Source organism: Cnephaeus nilssonii (assembly GCF_951640355.1).
Source record: "Cnephaeus nilssonii genome assembly, chromosome: 6".
NCBI classification, from domain to species: Eukaryota; Metazoa; Chordata; class Mammalia; order Chiroptera; family Vespertilionidae; genus Cnephaeus; species Cnephaeus nilssonii.
The window spans coordinates 65972760-65993050 of record NC_137077.1 but is presented as its reverse complement, the minus strand read 5'-3'; the positions used below and the strand labels follow the sequence as shown (position 1 = coordinate 65993050).

At 40.3% G+C, this 20291-nt stretch overlaps 1 protein-coding gene across 2 annotated transcripts in view; it reads left to right on the top strand.

Moving 5' to 3' along the window:
- Nucleotides 1-1967: 1967 nt before the first annotated feature.
- TSPAN8 (tetraspanin 8) overlaps nucleotides 1968-20291 on the top strand; it is a 62701-nt gene continuing 44377 nt past the window's right edge. Inside the window, exon 1 of one of the 2 annotated variants that reach the window (XM_079775786.1) lies at nucleotides 1968-2104. The gene's annotated coding sequence lies outside the window, so the exon portion shown is untranslated. The remainder of the gene's footprint in view (nucleotides 2105-20291) is intronic. The other variant, XM_079775785.1, reaches the window with a different exon arrangement.

The window sequence follows — 20291 nt, the reverse complement described above, 5'->3', positions numbered from 1 at the left end:
TGGCCAAACACCTGAACAGCTGTAGGCTATTCCCCAATCTGACAATATCCTTTGATACTCTACCCTTTGAAGTGTATATCTCCACCTTGCCTTAGGACAAATTGTAATAATAAAAGCAGGGTCCTGAGTGGAGGAAAGAGTCTTTAGTTCCTCTAACTGAAGATCATCTGACCCCAGTGCTTTTCAAAATTACCTTTCCTCTCCAGACTTCTTAATCATCTACTCGCAGCCCCTTTCTCCAGAATGCTGAATGCTTTGTAAGGCTGGGAAAAGAACCTCGGCATTATGGCACTCGAACGAGGGACACTAATATTCCCTCACACTCTTTTATGGCTGGCTTTTTAGTTTTCATTACTGACATTCTTAACACCTTGTCCTTTTCCTTCATGGCACTCATCATACTTTGTAAGGACAAACTGATTTGTTGCTTTTTTGCTTTGCATCTATATCCTGCTAGACCGTAAACTCTACTAGGGGCACTGACCATACTTGGTCTATTGACCATAATATACCAGGAATCTAACACTTTATAGGCACTTAAAAATATTTGTGGGATAGACAAAAGAACAAAGTTTTTAAGCTAGTAAAAAGCAGATTCTTACTGTCAGACTCAGAGCTCTGAAGACAAAGCCCATGCTTTTGCCAAGAGTATTTGGCTTGCAACTCCTCCTCTTTGGAGAGCTCATTATCTCTCCCTTTATGCCCTTTTACCTCACAGTCTCTCTGATGGAGCCTTCTTGTCTTCCCTGCAAACTGAGCTGCTTTGTACGTTACCGTTTCTGGGAAAAAGTTGTGAAGCTCTCATTCTTGAAAACATTGTGTTTTTCTGATGTCAATGGACACTGTTTCCAGCCTGCTGTCTGTTAGCATAATTGGAACCTTCCCTCCTCTTGGGAGGGCTGGGTTGTGCAAGGTGACTTCATGATGGGCAATGCTAACATGAAAGCACTCAAAAGATGTCAAATAGGCAAATTGGGGAAGGATTTTAGTTAAGAGATAAAAGAGATTAAAAAAAAGTATGCTGACACATTAGAATGCAGTTTTTGGTTTTGCTACTTTCACATTAGGTTAAAATATTGCAGCAGGTTTAATAAAAGGAAGCACTGGATTTTGTGCCAAAACAACCAGAAAATCTCCACTTATGGTGACGATGAGAAAAAGTTGGGGAACAGTTGTTTCATTGACAAAAAAAAGAGATTGTTTTTCAAAATCATGCCCTCTCTTCTCTCTAGAAATTCCTTATGAAGAAAGGGAATCACAGCATTTATTTACTCTTTTATTCACTCAATATTTGCTAGACACCGTTTATGGTATGAGAGACATAAAGTTGAAGAAATATAGGCCCGGGTTACGTGCATGCTAGTAGAAAGAAAATACAAATAGACAAATAACTGCAATAGAAAATGCTTAAATTGAATTATGGAATAAAAAGTGTTATAAGAGATTAGAAGAAAGATACCTATTTTAAAAATATCTCATGTGTTGGCAAAGATGTGGAGCAAAGGGAATCCTTGTGCACTATTGGTGGCATTGCAGATGGGTGCAGGCACTATGGAAAGCAGTATGGAGTTCCATTAAAAATGGAACTGCCTTATGACCCAGCAATTCCACTTCTGGGAATATATCCAAAGAAACGTAAAACACTAATTTGAAAGAATATATGAACTGCTTGTTATAATAATGTTATGGTCATAAGGAAACCCCTCTAATGTATGAAATAATTATTGTGTGAAATGTTTGCTGTGTGGAAACCCCAATACTCTGTAACTTCCAAATTGATGAACACCCCACTATCTTGATGTAAAAGCCCTGAGCCCTTAAAGTGTAAAAGCCCTGTTCCTAGCATAAGGCATACCATCTGGCCCACACTGATAAGACACAAGTTGTTGACTATTGGCTGTATGAGCACCGGACCTTCTTCAGTTGACATCTCCTGCCTGATAGAGGAGGACTCCACGTCACTACATGAGATGAGCCCCTGACTGCTCTGCTGTGTGAGCCTGAACCAACTGCGGCTGCTTACCTGTCTCTGTTTTTGTCGTCCAGTCTTTTGGTGTGCATCGCTGGGTGGCCTTTGCTGGAGCCTAGGACCCACTAGGAGTAGGTAAATAAACCCTGTGTGATTGCATACTAATTCTGTCTTGTGTGCTCATGTGTTCCGGTTCGGCAACAGCTGTCTAGATATTGAAGCACCAGGAGGTAGGCTGTTATTGCTGACTCCTGGTCACCTGCGTTTGTCCCACTAAGTCTAGACAGATAATCAATTACTTGGGGCATATTTGGGACAACTGCTGTGTTCATTGCAGTGTTATTTACAATAGCCTAGATCTGGAAGCAGCCAAAGTGCTCATCAGTAGATGAGTGGATAAAAGAGATGGGGTATATTTACACAATGGAATACTACTAGGTAGTAAAAAAGGAAGTCCTACTTTTTGCAGCAGGATGGATGGACCTGGAGAGTTTATGCTAAGTGAAATAAACCAGTCAGAGAAAGACAAATACCATATGATTTCACTGATATGTGGAATCTAATGAACAAAATAAGCATAGATACAGAGAAGAGAGTGACAGCTGTTAGAAGGAAGGGGGATTGGAGGGCTGGGTGAAAAAAGTGAAGCAATTAAGCAAAAAACAAACAAAACAACAACTCACAGGCACAGGCACAGACAACCTTATGGTGATTGCCAGAGGGAAAGGGGGTGGGGGAAGGTAGAAGAAGGTTAATGGGGGATAAATGGTGATGGAAGAATTAGCTTGGGGTGGTGAACACAAAATACATATATGGATAATGTATTATAAAATTGTATACCTGAAACCTATAACATTTTATTAACCAATATCACCCCAATAAATTTAATAAATAAAATTTAAAAAGCCCAAAATTCAAAGGCAAAAAGTGGTGGGAAATTCAACCAGGCAAGTAAGCTATTTAGGGCCCTCTTCCCCACCACCAGTCATTACATTAGCATACAAAGACACTTGTTATCCTTCTGGAAACTGTAAGGGTTTTAGGAGACAAACACCAAATATATATTTCTTATTATGCTACAGGTATATACTGTATGATTCTAATTCTGGAATTTTGAAGAAGGCAAAACTATATGGAGAGAATATAAAGATAAGTGGTTGTCAAGAGTTGGAGGAGGAGGAAAGAGAGGGATGAGTTGGTGGAGCACAGGAGATTTTAGGGCACTGAAATGATTTTGTATGATACTGTGATGGTGGACATATCCTTATACTAGTATATTTGTCAATACCTATAGAATGTACATCACAAAGAGTGAACTCTAATGTAAACTATGGTCTTTAGTTATTAATGTATGAATATTAACACATCAATTGTAACAAATCTACCATAGTAAAGCAAAATGCTAACAATAGGGGAAAGTGTGACAGGGTCCGGGGAGGGAGTATATGGGAACTCTGTACTTTCTGCTCAGTACTTCTATAAACCTACAACTGCTCTAAAATGAAGTCTATTATTTAAAAAAAAACACAAAGTAAATACAGGAGATAATGGTTGTTTGGGGGCAACAAATAATTTAATTTGACAGTCTTGAGTTTGAAGTCCTGAGATATATAAAGACATTAATATGGTACATAAAGGAATTACAAAATCAGGGGGAAAAAGTGACCCAGGTAGGATGACCAACAAAATGCTGGGTAAAACAGCAACAAATTAAGAACAGTGACTTATCCTGGTTTTGGAAAGAGAGAGATCCCCCACCTCCTGACACACACATCAGGAACACTGCCCGTATCTGACTGATGTACCTTGTGAAAGCCATACTAGATCTGGGGCTTGAACCCTAAGTGTCCTTGAGAGGAACTAAAGCTCTCCCTTTGCCATTATAATTAGCTTCCAGCTCTGGAAGAACCCACTTGGTTTTTTTTTTTCTGGAGAATATTATAATGTACCAAATTGGCCCCTATTCTTTGAGAAAAAGTTGAAAATGGAAACATAGAACAAAGTATCCCTGTTCTAGAATGGATGCTCATAGAACTTTGTTTTCTTATGTATATCTGCCTGCCTGCATCTTATCCTGAGATAATTATGCTCATTTTCCTTCTCCTGAAAAATTTCCTCAATGTTTTATTGGTCCCTGGTCTCTGACTTCCTCTTTATATATTTAGGCTCTGTCTCTACTCAGGCAACACAGTGCTCACACCTCGCTGCTTCCCCTCTGAGAGGAACCAAAGCAGATCTAAAGCATCATCACCAGCCTAATGCTGAGACCTGTCCAGCTATCTGTCTCCTCAGCTCTAGATTGAAACTCTGGATTTTTACATTTTTAATTTTCTAAATAGCTAATATATTTGTATCAACCAAAGATAAAAAAGAAAAAGTATACCATAAGAAGTCTTGCCTCCACCTTGCCCCCTCCATTCCTTAACCTTTAATTTCCTTGTTTACTTATGTATTTTATAATTATGTGTATATTTGTGTAAGTTGCCTAAGATTCTTTCTGGGACATGGCATGATAAAGCTATTAAAACTTTCACCACATAGTTTCCCACCTAATACTTTTTTTTCCCTCCATTTTTTTATTAAGGTATTATGTGTGTACATATATTACCATTGCCCCCCCCCCCCACTCCTATACATGCCCTCACTCCCCAGTGTTTTGGGTCCATTGGTTATGCTTATATGCATGCATACAAGTCCTTCGGTTGATCTCTTATCTCTCCCACCTCTCCCTAACCTTCCCGCTGTAATTTGACAGTCTGTTTGATGCTTTACTGCCTCTGGATCTATCTTTTTGTTCATCAGTTTATAATGTTCTTTATTATCCACAAATGAGTGAGATCATGTGGTATTTTTCTTTCATTGACTGGCTTATTTCACTTAACATAATGTTCTCCAGTTCCATCCAGGTTGCTGCAAATGGTAAGAATTCCTTCTTTTTTATGGCAGCATAATATTCCATTGTGTAGATGTACCATAGTTTTCTGACCCAGTCATCTGCTGATGGGCACCTAGGCTGTTTCCAGATCTTAGCTATTATAAATTGTGCCACTATGAACATAGGGGTGCATATATCCTTTCTGATTGGTGTTTCTAGTTTCTTAGGATATATTCCTAGGAGTGGGATTACTGGGTCAAATGGGAGTTCCATTTTCAGTTTTTTGAGGAAACTCCATACTGTTCTCCACAGTGGCTGCACCAGTCTGCATTCCCACCAGCAGTGCACGAGGGTTCCTTTTTCTCTGCATCCTCGCCAACACTTGTAGTTTGTTGATTTGTTGATGATAGCCATGCTGACAGGTGTGAGATGGTACCGCATTGTCATTTTGATTTGCATCTCTCGGATAATTAGTGACGTTGAGCATGTTTTCATGTGTCTCTTGGCCTTCCTTCTGTCTTCTTTCGAAAAGGTTCTATTTAGGTCCGTTGCCCATTTTTTTATTGGATCATTTATCTTCTTTTTATTAAGTTGTATAAGCTGCCTATAGATGTTGGAGATTAAACCTTTATCAGTGATAACATTTGCAAATATGTTCTCCCATACAGTGGGCTTTCTTATTGTTTTGTTGATGGTTTCTTTTGATGTGAAAAAGCTTTTTATTTTGATGTAGTCCCATTTGTTTATTTTCTCTTTAGCTTCCATTGCCCTAGGAGCAGTATCAGTGAAGAAGTTCTTTTGGCATATGTCTGAGATTTTGCTGCCTGTGGATTCCTCTAGTATTTTTATGGTTTCCCGTCTTAAGTTTAAGTCCTCTATCCATTTTGAGTTTATTTTTGTGTATGGTGTAAGTTGGTGATCTAGTTTCATTTTTTTGCATGTGTCTGTTCAATTTTCCCAACACCATTTATAGAAGAGACTGTCTTGACTCCATTGTATGTTCATGCCTCCTTTGTCAAATATTAATTGAGCATAGTGGTTTGGGTCGATATCTGGATTCTCTATTCTATTCCATTGGTCTATATGTCTGTTCTTGTGCCAGTACCAGGCTGTTTTGAGAACAGTGGCTTTGTAATACAGCTTGAAATCTGGTATTGAGATCCCTCCTACTTTATTCTTTTTTCTCAGGATTGCTGTGGCTATTCGGGGTCTTTTTTTATTCCAGATGAATTTTTGGAGAGTTCTTTCTAGGTCTGTGAAATATGCCATTGGTATTTTAATGGGGAGTGCATTGAATCTATAGATTGCTTTGGGTAGTATGGACATTTTAATGATGTTGATTCTACCAATCCATGAACATGGTATGTTCTTCCATCTGTTTACGTCTTCCTCTATCTCTTTTTTCAGTGTCCTGTAGTTTTCCGCATATAGGTCTTTTACCTCCTTAGTTAAGTTTATTCCTAGGTATCTTAATTTTTGGTGCGATGGTAAATGGGATTGCTTTTTTAGTCTCTCTTTCTGTAAGTTCATTATTGGTGTATAGAAAGGCCATAGATTTCTTGGCGTTAATTTTGTATCCTGCTACATTGCTGAATTCATTTATTAAGTCTATTAGTTTTTTGATGGAGTCTTTCGGGTTTTTTATGTACAATATCATGTCATCTGCAAATAAGGACAGTTTTACTTCTTCTTTTCAAATTTGGATGCCTTTGATTTATTCTTCTTGTCTAATTGCAATGGCTAATACTTCCAGTACTATGTCAAACAGGAGTGGTAAGAGTCGGCATCCCTGTCTTGTTCCTGTTCTTAGGGGAAATGGTTTTAGTTTTTGCCCATTGAGTATGATGTTTGCTGTGGGTTTATCATATATAGCTTTTATTATGTTGAGGTATGATCCTTCTATTCCCACATTGTTGAGAGTTTTTATCAAGAAAGGGTGTTGGATTTTGTCAAATGCTTTTTCTGCATCAATTGATATGACTATGTGATTTTTATCTCTCAATTTGTTTATGTGATGTATCACATTTATTGATTTGCAGATATTGTACCATCCTTGCATTCCTGGGATAAATCCTACTTGGTCATGGTGTATGATCTTTCTGATGTACTGCTGGATCTGATTTGCTAGAATTTTGTTGAGGATTTTGGCATCTATGTTCATGAGGGATATTGGCCTGTAATTCTCTTTCATTGTGTTGTCTTTATCTGGTTTTGGTATTAGGGTGATGCTGGCTTCATAGAAGGAGCTTGGACGTGTTCCTTCCTCTTGGATTTTTTTGAATAGTCTGAGGAGGATAGGTTTTAGTTCTTCCTTGAATGTTTGGTAAAACTCTCCTGTGAAGCCGTCTGGCCCCGGGCTTTTGTTTGCCGGAAGCTTTTTGATGACTGCTTCAATTTCTTCCATAGTTATTGGCCTATTGCGCTGTTTAGATTCTTCCTGATTGAATTTTGGAAGGTTATATTTTTCTAGGAATATGTCCATTTCCTCCAGGTTGTCCAGTTTGTTGGAATAGAGTTGTTCATAGTATTTTTTAACAATCCTTTGTATTTCGGTGGGGTCTGTTGTTATTTCACCTCTTTCATTTCTGATTTTGTTTATTTGGGTCCTCTCTCTTTGCTTCTTGGTGAGCCTGGCAAGAGATTCATCAATCTTGTTTATCCTTTCAAAGAACCTGCTCTTGGTTTTGTTGATCTTTTGTATTGTTTCTTTGGTCTCTATATCGTTTATCTCCGCTCTGATCTTTATTATTTCCTTCCTTCTGCTTACACTGGGCTTTTCTTGTTGCTCTCTTTCTCTTTGAGTTGTAGGGCTAGGTAATTTATTACCATTGTTTCTTGTTTTTTGCAGGAGGCTTGTAGAGCTATGAACTTCCTTCTCAAGACTGCTTTTGCTGTGTCCCATAGATTTTGGATTGTTGTGTTTTCATTGTCATTTGTTGCCATAATGCTTTTTATTTCTTCCTTGATCTCTCTGGTAACCCAGTCATTGTTTAATAGCATGCTGTTTCGTCTCCAGGTGTTTGATTTTTTTTGATTGTTTTTATTGTAGTTGATTTCCAGTTTTATGCCATTGTGATCTGAGAAGATACTTGATATGATTTCTATCTTCTTGAATTTGAAGAGACTTTGCCTATGACCCAACATATGATCTATCTTTGAAAATGACCCATGTGCACTTGAGAAGAATGTATATTCTGTGGCTTTGGGGTGAAATGTTCTGAAGATGTCAATTAATTCCATCTGGTCTAGTAAGTAATTTAGGATTGATGTTTCTTTGCTTATTTTTTGTTTAGAGGATTTGTCCAATGGTGATAGTGGGGTATTAAAGTCTCCTACTATGATTGTATTGCTGTCAATCTCTCCCTTGATATCCTCCAGGAGTTTTTGTATGTATTTGGGTGCTCCTGTATTGGGTGCGTATATGTTTACCAGAGTTATTTCTTCTTGTTGGATTCCTCCCTTTAGTATTATGAAGTGGCCTTTCTTATCTCTTTTTATGTCCATCACTTTGAGATCTAATTTGTCAGATATAAGTATTGCTACCCCAGCTTTTGTTTTTCATTTCCATTCGTCTGAAAAACCTTTTTATATCCTTTCACCCTCAGTCTGTGTGGGTCTTTTTTTCTGAGGTGGATTTCTTATAGACAGCAGATATATGGGTCGTGTTTTCTTATCCAATCCGTTACCCTATGTCTTTTGATTAGGGCATTTAATCCATTTACATTTATAGTTATTATTGATAGGTACTTATTTGTCGCCATTTTTATTCTTTACCCCAGTGTTCCTTCTTCGCTTCCTATTTCTTTTTTTACAGCAGAACCTTTAGCATTTCTTGCATTGCTGGTTTGGTGGTAATAAATTTCCTTAGTCCTTTTTTGTCTGTGAAGCTCCTGATTTCACCTTCAATTTTGATTGATAGCCTTGCTGGGTATTGTATTCTTGGATTCAGACCCTTCCTTTGCATGTCTTTGTATATTTCATTCCATTCCTTTCTGGCCTGATGAGTTTGTTGAGAAATCAGTTGCTAGTCTGATGGAGGTTCCTTTTTAGGTAACTTTCTGTCTCTCTCTGGCCACTTTTAAGATTCTGACTTTGCCGTTGGTGTTTGCCAATTTAATTATAATGTGCCTTGGCATTGGTATTTTGAGGTTCATTTTGCTCGGGACGCTGTGAGCTTCTTGGATTTGTGTGGGCTTTTTCTTTCCTATATCAGGGAAGTTTTCTGTCATTATTTCTTCAAACAGGTTTTCTATTCCTTGCTCAGTTTCCTCTCCTTCTAGAAGCCCTATTATGTGGATGTTGTTTTGTTTCATGTTGTCCCAAAGTTCCCTTAGGCTCTCCTCCTGCTTTTTAATTTTTTTTTTCTAGAAGCTGCTCTACTTGGGTATTTTTTCCTACCTTGTCTTCTAGCTCACTCATGCAGTCCTCTGCTTCTTCTAGTCTACTCTTGATGCTTTCGATTGAGTTCTTTACAGCAGTGATGCCATTTTTCATTTCTTCTTGGTTCTTACTCATATTATCGAATTTGTCTTCCATTCTTTTCAGCCACCTTATGACCATTTCTCTGAATTATTTCTCTGACAGGTTGCTTGCCTCCATTTCTTTTACTTCCTTTTCTGGTGATGCCTGCTTTTCTTTCATATGCGGGCTGTTTCTTTGTCTCCCCATGGTCTCTCTTCTCCGGATGTCTGGTTATGTAGTTCTCTCTCTCCTGCATTGATTTAAAGGCACAAAATACAACACAACCAGGTACAGCACACAAGGCACTGAACAGGAATGTATTCACGATATTAATAACCCCAAATAAAGGTGACCACCGGAGAAAGGCAAATTAGGGGATAGAAGAGAAAAAAGAAGAGAGAGAGAAAAAAAGAAAGGAGTGCCAAAATGAAATTGGGAAAAGGAAAAAAAAGGTATGAGAGAAAAAAAAGAGAATAAGAAAGAAAAGGGGAACAAACTATATATATGGGGAGAAAACTCCAATAGAAGAGCCACTAATCCCAACAAATGCCAGCAACAAGTACCTGGAGATTAATACAAACTACAAACAACAACTAATATCAAGCGAGGCAAGGGAAAACAGAAACAAAAACAAACAAAAACAAATCAAACAAGAAAACAAAACAAAACAAAAAGAATGTGCAAAACAATCTCACAAAAAAGCATAAACAAATCGATATAATCAACATTTAAGCAAACAACAACAAAAAGACAGAGAGAAAACCAATTTTTTGGATAGTGAAGACAGAGAAGAGAGAGGTGTATATGGACTTGGAGCAGGGGATTGGAAATTAGATATATAAGTAGGGTGAAATTTTAACAGGGGGTAAAAAGAAAGAATAGGGAAAATCTAAAGCAGGAAAAGGGTAAGATGTGTAATGCTTTTTAATATCTATTATGGAAGGTACAATTTCTAGTTACTGAAGCATTTTAGAGAGATTTACCTAAGAGCTTAGAGGATGTTATTATCCAAGAAACCCTTGAGAATTCTAATATCATAATTTTGTGATCTAATATCTAAACCCTGCTGCAATTTGGTCTCTGACCCTGCTGGAGTGACTAGACCATTTTGCAGTTTAAACTCTGAATCTATCTACCTAAAGAACTGCATTCCCTGCATTATTCATTTTACCACATAACTTGTCTACCAGACTTCATGGGAAACCGAGGCATTAGTCTCTGGCATTCGTAACCCTCTTCCCCTGCTGACTACTAGGTGTACCAGTTAATAATGAGGATTTTTTTCAATAGATGGAGTTACACTTATGTTGATATATATGCAATTTGATATGTATGCTATTTTGTTGTATTGACAGCAAGCTTCAAAACTTCATATGTCAAATTTGCTGAAGGTGTTTAACATCATAGATATTTTACACTTAAAAATGTTGAATTTCGTGCCAAAAAAAAGAGCATTTGCGGGAAATTTTAATTCATTATTTTGAAGAAAAAGTTATTGTATATTTCGGGAAGCTTATGGTGAACATGCTCCATCTCAAGATACTTGTGAATGCTGGTTTAAATGCTTTAAAAGTGATGATTTCGATGTGAAAGACAGAGAAAGTCCAGGTCAACCGAAAAAGTTTGAAGACCAACAATTACAAGCATTGTTGGATGAAGATGCGTGTCAAACTAAAAAGCAACTTGCAGAAAGATTAAACGTTGCTCAGCAAACAATTCCCAATTGTTTACAAGCCATGGGAAATATTTTAAAGGAAGGAAAATGGATGCCACGTCAACTGAACGAAAGACAAATGGAAAACTGAAAAGTCATCAGTAAAATGTTGCTTCAATGGCACAAAAGAAAGTCTTTTTTGCATCAAATTGTGGCTAGTGATGAAAAGTGAATTTATTTTGAGAATCCCAAATGCACAAAATCATGGGTTGATCCAGGCCAGTGGTCGGCAAACTCATTAGTCAACAGAGCCAAATATCAACAGTACAACGATTGAAATTTCTTTTGAGAGCCAAATTTTTTAAACTTAAACTATATAGGTAGGTACATTGTTATTAACTTAATTAGAGTACTTCTAAGCTGGCCTTTGCTAAAAACTCAAGGGGCCAAAGAGCTGCATGTGGCTCCTGAGCCGCAGTTTGCTGACCACTGATCCAGGCCAACCATCAACATTGACTGCAAGGCCAAATTGCTTTGGAAAGAAGACAATGCTCTGCCTCTGGTGGGATCAGGAAGGTGTGGTGTATTATGAGCTTCCAAAACCAGGTGAAACCATTAATACTGATCGCTACCAACAACAAATAATCAATTTGAACCATGCTTCGATCATGAAATGACCAGAATGGGCCAGAAGACATGGCAAAATAATTTTGCTTCATGATGACGCACCATCATACACTTCAAAACCAGTTAAAGACATATTAAAAGATCTTGCCTGGGAAGTGTTAACTCAACCCCCGTATTCACCAGACCTTGCTTCTTCAGATTACCACTTGTTCTGAACGATGGCACTCGCACTTTCTGAGCAGCACTTCAGAACATACGAAGAAGTGGAAAATTGGGTCTCTGAATGGTTTGCCTCAAAACAAGAAAAGTTCTATTGGGACTGTATCCACAAATTACCTGAAAATTGGGGGAAATGTGTAGCTAGCGATGAACATTACTTTGAATAAAGCACTTTTGATGTTTCTCTTGAAATTATCGTGTTTTCTTTGATTAAAAAATCTGACATTATTAACTGGTACACCTAGTATGTCTTATGACTCGACTCCAACTATTGGTCAGATCTGCTGAACATGAGTGAACTGAAACGATCCACTATTCTCATCTTATAACCTTGCTTGCTGACCACTGAGTCAGAAGACCCTTGAAAGCCCAGTTACACCCACCAAACCAAAAATGAATGATAAGTTTATGGTCTTATTTTCCTAGCAACTCATTTCTTTGACTCTCACTTTGAAAACACTTGTTTTATTCTTCCCATCTTAGAGCATGTCCTTGGTTCATGCCGAAGACTATGTTCTCTGATTTGCAAATCAGATCAGAATAAAATTACCTTTAATTCCTCAAAAGAGTCCTGTGGAACTTTCATTTACACCCTACATTTCTATTTTTTTCTGTTTTAAATGACCACTTTCTAAGCTGTAATCTGCATTTATGATTTCATATAGGTTTTCATAGATTCAATGAACAGTTTAATTCTAGATGATACAACCTCATAATCTTAACTGTACAAATGGTCAGAAACCATTCCATTTAATTAATATGGGGTCAAATTTCCAGATCCCTCTGAAATTTCCAGTAGAACTATATGTCATCGCAGCTTCCATATACTGAGTGCTTCCCTTTCCTGTGACACTTAAAATAATTGCCTAAAGTAAGTGATTTCACTTTCATGTTTTTCATTTCTTCTTCATCCCTTTCCATTTGGACTCTGTTCTCACCATGTGACTAAGACTAGTCTCTCTTTGATATCAGTAATCTCCATACTACCCACACCAGTGGTAACTGAGAGTTCTCAGCTCACTAGACCTCTCAACAGCACTTGGTAGCTGTCCCACTCTCTTCTCTTCTTAAGACACTTTTTTCCACCTTGATTCATGGACACTACTTTGCTAATTTTCTTCTTAACTCACTTTTAACTGCTTTTCAATCCTATCTACTTACTCCACCGTTAAGCCTTAAATATTGACATGCTGCAGGAACTGGGTCAGGGTTCTGATGTTAACTATCCATGCCTTCTCTTTAAGTAACCTTATAAAGTACTTTGGTTTTAAACATCTATGTAGCAAGGATGCCCAGATTTATATATCAATTCCAGATTTATATATTCAACTGTTCACCTAACATCTCCACTTGAGTGTCTGATAGGTGATCTCAAATTGTAAGAACTCCTCCTCCCCCAGTTTCCTGCATCTTGGTAGCATCACTGTCTACCAAGTGGTTCATGCTGCCGTCTGGGTGGCTTCCGTGTTCCTCTATTTCTCCCATCCCCAATGTTGATTTCTCTTCTAAAGCTGTCTTGAATCCAGTCACTTCACTTCCTATTACCTTAGATCAACTACCATCATTTTCTGCCTAAGTGACTTCATTATGTCACTTTAATTGCTTAAAACTTCTGTATTAATTTATTAGATCCATCATACGAAAGTACCACAGACTGGGTGACTTAAACAGCAGAAATTAGTCTTAAAATTCTGGAGGTTAGAAGTCTGAGTTCAAGTTGTCAGCAGGCCTCTAACTATGGCTTATAGGTGGCTGTCTTCTTTCTATGTCTTCACATGGTCTTTCCTCTTTGTGCCTGTGTCCTAATTTCCTCTTCCCTTAGGACATTAATCTTATTGGATTGGGGTCAACATTAATGACTTAATTTTATCTCTTTAAAGACCTTTGTCCAAATATAGACACATTTCATTTATTTACCTATTATTTTATTATGGTAAGAATACAACATGAGCTCTATTCTCTTAACAAATTTTAAGTGTATAATAATACAATATTATTGAATACTAGTAGCCCGTTTGCACGAAGATTTGTGCAATAGACCTTCATTCACCTGGCTGCCTGCACCAGTTTTCTGCCGGTACCAGGGACCCAGGCCTTGGCTGTGGCCACCGCCTTCTGCCTTTTTCAGGGTCGGGGCTTGGCCCCGGGCGGTGGCCTTGGGCTCCGCGGCACCCAACATCCTTGCTAAGGATCACAGGAGCCGACCCCCAGTGGTTTCCTGCGATTGGTGCAGGCTCCCCGCTGGTGCCCAAGGCCCGGAAAGCCTCGGCCCCTGGGACCCCCGGGATCGGCGGGAGGGGCGGGATGGGCACAGCCAAGCCCCCCCCCAGGTGGCCAATCAACCCGGAACCCCCTGGAGGGGTGGGAGGGGCCGGACCACGCCCCCCCAGGTGGCCGATTGCCCCAGGCACCCCCGGGAGCGGCGGCATGGGCCCGGCCACGCCCCCCCGGGGTGCCGATGGCACCAGGCACCCCCGGGAGCAGCGGCCTGGGTCCGGCCACACCCCCCCGGGGTGCCGATCGCCCCAGGCACCCCCGGGAGCAGCGGCATGGGCCCGGCCACTGGGCACCGCCATCTTGATCTTCTCAACGGCGGATATGCCACCCGGAGTCCCGCCCCCAGCCTCCTGCCGGCCCAATCGTGGGCATAGCGGAGGTGTGGTCAATTTGCATGTTTCTCTATTATAAGGTAAGACTAGAGGCCCAGTGCATGAAAATTCATGCACTGGAGCGGGGGTCCCTCAGCCCAGCCTACCCCCCTCTCACAGTCTGGGAGCCCTCAGGGGCAGAAGGCAACCGGGTGATCAGGGGAAGGTGACGCCCCATCACACCTCTGCTGCTGCCACTGCCGGCAGCGCAAGCCTCGGCTGGCCCTGGTTACCTGAGCCTCGGGTGGCGCTGGGGGCGCTGAGGCTTGCCTGTGCCTCGGGTTGGCCCTGGGTGGCTGGGGGGCTGAGAGGACAGGGGGAATCCAGAGGCAGGCACGCAGAGTGGCCGGACCCGCCTGGAGGTGGGCCCAGCCTTGCCACATGCCTGCCACCCCGGCGGGGCTGAGGAGACTGGACGCTGCCATCTTGTGGCTGTGGGCTCTGCCATATTTGAGGGCGTGGCAATCAATTAGCATATTCCCTCCTTATTGGCTGTGGGCACCGCCATATTTGAGGGCGGAGCAGTCAATTAGCATATTCCCTCCTTATTGGCTGTGGGTGCCTCCATCTTTGCGACAGCGTGAGGATCAATTAGCATATTCCCTCTTTATTAGATCGGATAGGTACAATATTGTAAAACACATCTATAGAGTTTACTTATCTTACTTAAGGGAAACTTTATACTTGTCTACACTAATAATAGACAAATATGTAAATTGACTGTACCTCCATGACGCCCACAGCCAATCAGGAGCAAATATGCAAATTAACCTGACAAAGATGGTGGACCTGTGGACATCGCAGATGTACGCAGGTGCAGAGCGGCCGGTGGCGGGGTGGGCGTCCCTGGGACTCTGCCCGCTTCGAGCCTGTGGCCAGCGTGAGCGCACACCAGCTCCAAGCAGCCGGGATCCTGGGGATGCCACTGGAGTGTCCAGTCCTGTCAGCCTGGTCTGGGGGCAGCTGGAATTCGCAGTCCTTTTCCTTTGTGCAGACCCTAGACCAGAAGCTAAAACCAAGAGCGCGGGAAGCACCAGGAATTCTGGGAATCATAGTTCTGGTGGCAGCCCCTGGACTAGAAGCGGAAGCCCAGAGTGCGGGGAGCACCAGGAATGCTGGGAATCGTAGTTCTGGTGGCAGCCCCTGGACTAGAAGCAGAAGCCCAGAGTGCGGGGAGCACCAGGAATGCTGGGAATAGTAGTTCTGGTGGCATACATGTTGCGGAATCTCCTAGACACTACAGCAAAGTGAGCCTAGAGCAAGTTACTGTTGTGGGTAGGGGATGGAGGGAAAGCAAGGTGAGAGATGTAAGTAAAGTCACAGTGTTGAGGAAAAATTAAAGGGAAGATATCCTGCAACTTCTAGGAAATCTCCACCAATGGAACAAAGAAGAAAAAGACCTCTATTATTCTGTGAGCACCAAAACAAACTGGGTTGGGGTCTCAGACAATTCGCTCATATGATTGCAAAGACAGACAGAAACTCCTGGATTGGAGAGGGCTCCCTTGAGGGCTTCCAGATTGGAGAGGGTGCAAGTCGGGCTGAGGGACCCACCCCCCGTGCATGAATCTTTGTGCAATGGGCCCCTAGTTAATAAATAAATCTTCATTTTCCCCTCTGTCCACACCCTGGCAACCAATATTCTGGTTTTGATTTTATGAATTTGATTGTTTCTGATACCTCAAATAAGTGGAATAATGCAGTGCTTGTTTTTCTGTGTCTAGCTTATTTCACTTAGCATAATGTCCTCAAAGTTTATCAATGTTGTCACATATTGCACAATTTTCATTTTTAAGGCTGAATAGTATTTCATTTTATATTTATACCACATTTTCTTTATTTATTCATCTGCTGATCAAAGTTTAGGTTGTTTCCACATCCTAGCCATTGTGAATAGTGCTTCAATGAACATGGGAGTGTAGATATCTTAGTAAGATCCTAATTTCAATTGTTTTAGGTATATTTACATACAGAAGTGGGATTGCTGGATCATATGGTAGTTTTATTTTTAATTTTTTGAGGAACTGTAATACTGTTTTCCATAGTGGCTGCCCGTTTGCATCCCTACTGACAGTGTACAAGGGTTCTAATTTCTACATATCCTCACCAACATTTTTTTTCTTAATAATAGCTATCCTGACATAAATAAGGTGATATCTCATTGTGGTTTTGATTTGCATTTCCTTCATGATTAGTGATAACAAGCAATTTTTTCATATATCTGTTGGTCATTTGTATGTCTTTTTTGGAAAAATGTTTATTAAAATCCTTAGCCCATTTTAAAAAAATTGGGTTATTAGTTTTTTTGTTGAGTTGTATGAACTCTTTATATGTTTTGAATATTAATTCCTTATCAGCTATATGATTTACAAACATTTCCTCTCATTCTGTAGAATATCTTTTTACTCTGTTGATTGTTTGCTTTGCTCTGCAGGAGGTTTTCAGTTTGTTGTTATTCCACCTGTTTAGTTGTTTCTTCCTGTTGCCTGTGCTTTTGGGGTAACAAACTGCTAGACTATGGTTGGTTAACCTGTCTGAGCTTCAAGACTGGCAGGGCAGAGGTCAGTCTTCTGGGGAGCCCCTCAGAGAAGTTGGTGCGCTCTGCGCATGGCTCTACTCTTTCTCTCCCCAGAAAAGCTGAGGGCTGGACTTTATTATTTGCTCAGTCTATGCTGAACAGGAGGTGGGGCTATGTGTCTGTGAGCCCAAGTTGCTATCTCCATTTTCTCTTAGGCTGCTAGACTGTGGTGACTCATCCAAGTTCCCAAACTGGCAAGACTGAGGTTGATTCTCTGGGGAGGCTCCTCAGAGCAGTTGGAGCACCGGATGGGCAAGCCAAACCCTTCCCTCTCCTGGGAGAGCTGGGTGCCAGGAGATCTCTTTCTAATCGCATGGCTTTGCATCAGAGGGAGGGACTGCAGGGAAAGGATGTCCTGAATCTCCTTACTGGCTAATCAATCTGTTTTCTTGTTTAGGAACCTTTCACTTAGCTTCTACATTTCTCATCAAGGAAATTTGCCCATGAATTGTTGCTTAAGTGGTGTGTTTGTGGGCAGCATGGCCCAGGGCTTCCTACTTCAACATCTTGCTGATGTCACATTCAAATGAATCGGGGGAGGGCACGATTCGGCTTATAACACCTGCCTGTACATCCAGTAACACTTACATGCACTTCATTCTCCTTTCCCTGGCTTACAGCTCTCTACCAGATGGGACCTGAAGAACTTCCTCTGATCTCACCTCAAACCATGCTCCCCACAACTCTTTATAGTGCACGCACACCAACCTTTTCCCTCCAACATGCCAAGTTCGTGCTCACCTTAGGGCCTTTGTACTAGCTGTTTCTTTTGTCTGGAATTATTTTACCCTGCTTTTTGCCTTCTTATCATGCAGGACTTGTAATATTTATCTATTTATTTATTCAGTGTATTAATTTTTAATAATAATAATGAATATCACTTGAGAGCTTACTTTGCATGCAGCACTATGCTAAGCACTTATATGCCCTATTTGATAGAAACAGCATGCAGAGTAGTTGAAGACACGTAGTTTGGAGTTAGACTGCCTGAGTTCACATCCAGGCTTTATCACATACTTTGGGACCTTGGGAAAGTTATTTAACTTTTCTGTTCCTCATTCCCTCTCCCACCCCCCACCCCATCAGCAACCATTTATTTTTATTCTAAATAATCTCAAAATTACAGAAAAGTTACAGAAAGGATATATATAATCCTCACGTATTTTTGTTTGGTGACCCATTCATGTTAATTAATTTGTCCAGTAGCATCTCTTATATAATGGATCTGATTTAGGATCGCGCATTTCACCAAGTTGCTGTGTCTTTCTCTAGCTCTTTGAGTAAGGAATAATTCCCTAGCCTTTCCTTAACTTTCATGACCATAATGCTTTACATGATTTAGGCCAGTGATTTTTGTAGAATGCCCTCAGTTTAGGTTTGTTAAGTGTTTCCCCATGATTTGATCCAGGTGCAGTACTCAATTTAAGTGTTACCCTGTCAGAGTTTCATTTAATGTGAAATAGTTCCCTCAGTTACTTTGTAGACAGTATCCTGCCTTTATTTTTCTGGTTTCTTTTCTTGCATATTTATTTGTGTGTTTGTTTGTTTGCTATCTCAATTTGGCAGACTATAAGGTCCATGAAAGCAGCCTGGACTTTAATTGTATTTTGCAGTGCTATATTCTAGCACATATGGTGGTTATAATCTGCCAGTCACTGGCATAGGCAGTAGCAATATAATGGTGGATACAAACAAAGATGCTCTTTGTTATTATTTTTTTTAAAATGCATTAGGTGGTATATTCAGATAACATGCTATTTAGTCATTCATTCAATCACTATTCATTGAACACCTTCTACATTCTGAGCTCTGGGGATATGGCAGTGAACAACATAGAAAATGTTCCTGATGTCCTAAAGTTTAGATTCCAGAAAGGAAGCAGATAATACAAGTAAATCAATATGTAATGCAATGGATGGAGAGGACAAACCATCTAGCTCTGCAGATGAAGAGAATTCCAGAGAGAGAAGAGGAAATGGGAAGACCCTGAGTTGGGAATACATTTAGCAACTCCAAGGACCAGCAAGGAGTCCACTGTGGCTGGAGCAGCTTCAGTGAGGGAGAAAGCGGGAGGAAAGGAGGCCAGTGAGGCAGCCAAGGGCCCAGATTGTGTGGCTTCGGATTTCATTCTCATTGTGATGGAAATCCATTAGGGGGTTCAAAGCCTGGGAGTGACATAATCTTGTACTGCACAGAGAATTGCTTTGTGAACTATTTCCTTCTCAGCTCCTTAGGGGTTGTCTGAGAATCAGTGATTCTCAAGAAACTTGACATTTCTGGCCAATATTTCTGATACATCAAGCCCTGTACTGGTAGCTGGAAATCCTGGAATGTGTTCCCAGATTTGCACATTCCTTTTTGAGGGGCCTTGGCTAGGCCAGTTTTTCTGGCTTCACAATACCTCTTCATACTCACGTATTTAAGGAAGTATGAAGAGTGGAGAGGAAAGAGAGCAGAGCACTTACGGGAAATCCTGGCTCTCTGAAACCTCAAGTATGAATATGGTATAAATAAATTAGTACGCAGAAAGTGTTTGGGTCCTTTCCATAATAAAAACATTATCGGTAAGTTCTCCTTTGGAATATTTTCTGAAGGTTTAATGATGAGTGTAGGCAAAATTAGAGGTCAGCATGACTGTGTAAAACAAAACAGCCCCTCTGCTTTGTTTTACCCATAGGCCTTCAGTGATCCCAAAAGTAGCTTATTGAAAACATTTTTTATTTCCTCACACTGTTGGCCTATGGATGAAGCATTTCAGAATCAATCAGGGTGTTAACAAGTAAGAGAATTACTGGGAAAGTCAGGGAAGGACAGTTTTGTGGCTGAGTATAAAGGAATAATGGATCTAGAAGGGAATTCTAGGAGAAATGGTGTATTTCATGCCCAGTTTTTGAAATGACTGCATGTGAATATTGTATTTTTAAAGACACATACTTTTATTGGTTATGAATTGAATTTGGGGTGATCTATTCATGTGGGATGACAGTGAAGATAATATAGCCAGGCCCTTTTGTTTTTGGAACTATGGCTTGGGTGCTAAGCCACAGGTTTCCTGGAATATTTCAGTTTCTTTTGCCTTCTTACATTAAGAGAGAACTAGGTCTTCCAAGTGCTCAAGGAAATCTGAATAGTATTCTCAGCAGTTTAAAAATAATTCAAACCAGAGTCTGACTTTTCTCTTTTCGCCAGCTTATTTGGGGTACATTGTGTTGCTTCTTATAAAGGTGCGAAGTGGAAGTTTGGTATTTCCTGATCAATGA